Source organism: Palaemon carinicauda, chromosome 28 (assembly GCF_036898095.1).
Source record: "Palaemon carinicauda isolate YSFRI2023 chromosome 28, ASM3689809v2, whole genome shotgun sequence".
Taxonomy (NCBI): Eukaryota; Metazoa; Arthropoda; class Malacostraca; order Decapoda; family Palaemonidae; genus Palaemon; species Palaemon carinicauda.
The window spans coordinates 92267894-92272893 of NC_090752.1; positions in this window are offsets into that span (position 1 = coordinate 92267894).

Consider the following 5000-nt stretch of genomic DNA (forward strand, 5'->3'; position numbering starts at 1 on the left):
CACACATATATATATACTATATATATATATATATATATATATATATATATATATATATATATATATATATATACAGTAAGTCCTCCTTTTCATTGGTCATTGGGTACCAAGCTCGCTTCCCATCGGTTTTGGAATTCAGCGGAAAATGGCCGACCTTGACTTTGATTGATTGAAAATGTTCTCCTATAAAATACAGCAGAGTATTGACAATATTAATATCACCACTTCTCATATACGTATATGACTTTAAAGAGTTGTATTACACTAAACTGCCTAATATAAAACAACATAAGTACTGTATGCAGTACCCTATATTGCTGTAGTAATATCATAATGCCCCCTAATATCAAAATAATATTAACATAATAAATAATAATAATAATAATAATAATAATAATAATAATAATAATAATAATAATAAAACATTGAAGAAATAACAAACAATTACTTAATAACTTATATTACCAACACCTGTAAAGTATTCCCCGCCTATATAATTCTAATCGTTATTTTTTAAAAGTGGTTCAAAAACATACATCAGAATACATGAAAAAATATTGTAATATGTGATCAAAGACATGAAGATTCCGATATTATGAGACTCTCTCTCTCTCTCTCTCTCTCTCTCTCTCTCTCTCTCTCTCTCTCTCTCTCTCTCTCTCTCTCTCTCTCTCTCTCTAGACTGAAAATAAAAGTTGGGGAAATTTAATTGTTCTTATTTCATTATAAACTTGAACCCCTTTCCTTTAGATAAAGAATGTCAAATAAGATTTAAGAATAAAAAAAAGAGTCAGAATATACAATATTTCTCAGATAACCTGATAAGTTTCTTATTTCTTAAAATAAATATTTGCACTAATAATTAAAGGTGGCTCTTTCAAGATATATGATAACATAGAATATGTTCACCTCTACCCAACAATATTTCATATCAATATATCAATGCATTAAGGACAACAAAAAATACTTCCTTATCTTTAAAACAAGTTCACAACAGGCGTTTGTGGCCAGCAAAAAAAAAAGAAAAGGAAAATAAAATAAAGCAACAACAACAAACCTGGCTGTAAACGATACAGGGAAGTTCTATTTCAGTTTTATTGATAAATGAAAAAAATACTGTTAGGTGGAGTTCAACATGTGACATTTTTTGAAGTGCTTTCTTCTTTTTTAAGGCACTTTTTTTTCGTTAACAAGAAAAAAGTTGTAATAAAACTATTTCTTTAACAAATAACCAAATGTCAGGCTTATCCCCATTCAATAAAAGGAAGTGGAGGTTAGGAAGAGGAGGAAACTTAGGCACTTGTGACGGCTTTTATTGAAGAAAAATTACATTAAAATGCGAATAACAAATGAAAACCTAAATAAATAGCCAACAGTCAAAGAGAGAAGAATGGGAGAAACCTCTAACCTTTGGGATAACATTTGCTTCACTTGAAATATGTTTAGGATGCATAACTTTACAGCAACTCCTCTTCTGAGTGGAGAGCAGACTGGCAGTTGGATATAATGACGCATGCTATTATAATTTTGCCTGCAGCTGCTTCCCGGTTTAGCAGACGCGCATAAGCGATTTTTCAGCATATATCTTCCATAATGGTATAAATATAGAATTTACGTATACATAATATATACTGTATATATGTACACACATATATAATATCTATAAACAAAAACATTATAGTCTGCAAGAGATATATTTCTGACTCATGTTTCCTTTCAACTGAAAAGGTAAGCCTACATGATAGAGCCCTGAATCCCCGCCTATGCCTCACCTCACCAGTTTAGCCAATTGTGAATGCGTAGGCCTACCACCATCTACTGGAATAAAAAAATCGCAATTTTACTCCTAGAGACTTATTGTGAACTCAGAACACCTTCCCGTTCCTTTGTATAGACTAAAGAGGTTGACATGACAGCGTTTATGTAAATGTATTGATAAAAACAATGTAAACATACAGGTTGTACTCACCTTGAGTAAGAGAAACCCTCTTGTGGGGGTAGGCCTGTCACTTTCTCAAAGAATACTTGAGGGTATTCATTCTGGCGATCCTCACAGGTAGAAAGAGGACGTTTGCTCGGCATCTTCCTAGGAAGGTGAATGAAAATAAAGTTGTTAAGAACATGATAATTCTAGTAGGGAAAATAGATAATGATCGTATATAACCTTAATATATTAATAAGAAATTTTCTGACGTGGTCCTACGATATTCCATTTGGATTTTAGTATTTCCCAACGCACAATATTCTTATAAAGAAACTCAACACCAAAAATAACTTCCTTTCATTACCTTGATGAACAAACAACAGTAGTACCAAAATATTATATACTGTATTTCATTAAGGGTTAAAATTAATTCAAACTTATTTATTAATATTTTACAGAGGATTCAAAAGTCGCTAGAGGCTAGACAAGACAATTTCCCAGAGACCGACCACCCATACATATGATCAGCGTTACACCTTTCTCCACCCAAGCCAGGACCAGAGATGGTGAGGTAAAAGCTGCTGAGTCTATCAGCTCCCAAAAACCCCCATCACTAGCTCACAAGTACGGTGAGGTTACAAACGCTAGGAGAACCAATCGGGTTTGGGAGGGGATCGAACTCCCGTCCAATAGATTGCAAAAAAGGGACGTTTCTAATAGGTTACTAAAACCTCAGTGATTAATTCACCACCAATAACAAAATACCTGACAATGTCTTAATGACAAGTAGTTTATAAGATAATAGAAAAATCATGCAAATGATGATACAAGCAACAAATATGGTAAACTAGTTCTCCAGGTGATACTAAAAATCAACGATGGCAGCCATTTTTTACGATGTCCACCAAATTGACCGTCTAAAGCTGATGTTTTGCTTCGAAGTATTAGTAGTTATCTGAGTTGTACGATTTCGAAATGGATTCCTATGTTTTCAAGACTACTGAAGTAGAATTTAATGTTTAACAAGCACACAGACACATTTTCCCTAAGAATTTACTATTTACAAAATAAAATTGATACACATGTTTTAAGATTTTATTGTTTCTAAAAGCAAACAAGACGTATTTTTCTTACTAATTTTCTCATTGCATATCCGTGTTAAACCGCAATTGCTATATGAGGGTAATATAAGTCTGCGTGTGACAGAGTACGATTAGCGACAAAATTTTCAAGTTAATAAAGTTGACAAAGTTCTTGTAGTGATTGTCAGGCAGTACCAATACACATTGATTACACCACTGCTGTGAAACTCATTATAGGGTTCACTGTCAGCTAAGTAGAAATGTGTGTATATTATACTACAACAACCTACCGGTATCCCAAATGCTGTCTAACTAATCCCAAATCAGTTGGGCAGCCATACCCAAATAGACATGAGATACTAGGGTGTTAAAATCATTCATGGAAGGGGTGGAGGATGAAGGTGACAGTCCTTTCTATCATCCAATCAAGAAAAACCCCATTTATCTCATCACACAATAACAAGCAGAGATCATTTCTAAGGAGAAAGTCCTCGCGACTGTTTATTTCCTGTCTAAACGGGCAGTGTGATTGCAAAGAATTTTTCATGTACAAGAATCATTTACAACCTGCATCTCTCAGTGACAGCAGCAAGCTTCATACATGTCAAAAATCACGGCTGGTTGAAATTACTGATGAGCAGGTGAACATCCCAGACAGAGAACCAAAGGCAGATGCAATCATCATTGATTGATCAGCACTTACCTACATTTACTAAACATAATTCAAAGGCATTTTATGACTATGCTAAAGAGGATATCATAGTAAAATGGAATATTATAGCACCAGGTACATCTTTGATGTATACAAGAATTCAGAGTCGATGTCGAAAAGAGGAAAGGGAAGCACAAGAAGAGTGACAGGAACAAGTAAGACACCAGGTAACTGGCAAAGCTTGCTTTGTGGTGCAAGCAACAAGATTGTGCTGTTCCCCTACCTTGCAGCAACGTGTGAAGCAGAGTCGACAAGCACAGTCATCGTCACAAAAAGAAAAAGATGCTATTAGCAACTTAATAAAGTCTCTGGAAGCCGTTTCCTTATTTTGTCATGAGGAACCTGACACTCGAATATTTGTAAATGCCAAGGATGCAACGACCGATGGGAGAAAATTTATTATAATTAAGGCCAATGACGCAGACGTGCTAATCGTAGAACCATATCTGTGTTGCCATTATTACAAGAAATAGGTCTTGAGAAAATGAGAATTGTTTTTGGCCAAGAAGCCAAGATTCATTGAATTCCAATCCATAAGTTTGTCTGCAATAAGGCTTGAGAAAGCTAAAGGGATCCCATACTTTCATGTATTCGCTGGATGTAACATTCTGCATAGTAAACTTGGAATGTATTTAATGATGTTTCTGAAACTTTCACTTATCTCAGCCAGCATTCAACATTGATTTGTGATCTTGACCTGCAGAGGTAGGAGAGATTCATTATCCTCATGTACGACAGATCAAGCACAGCTGTTAGAGTGGACCAAGGAAGGCTAGTTCTCTTTGCCTGCAAGCAGAGACCATACAACTCAATTACACCAACACAGATAGTCCTCAGAGAACAGACAAAGCATGCAGCCTATCGGGCTTGGATCATCTATGGCCAAGCTAATGTCTCCAGACACGTGCAGTCCTGCTGAATGGGGGTGGATAGAGAGAAGACCCGGCAGATATGCTGGAAAATACTAACAACTATGGCAAGGAGCCCTCAGGAACTAACAAAGTGTTCCTGTAAGAAAGGCAGCAAAGGAAGATGCAAGTGCATACAATCAGCACTCCCCTGCATATCTCTCTGCTACTACGTATGTGGACAGTAGGAGGTGGAATGCAAGTGGCATGGTTTGATCCTTATAGTGCAAAAGCTTACGAATTAAAAAACGGACTATCTCGTGTCCATCTTTAAACAAAATAGCAAAATCTTGAAAAATATGTCATTTTGCTTCGTAAACAGTAAAATCTCGAAAAAAAAGTTTGTAATTTTCCTTCATAAATATTAAAATCTA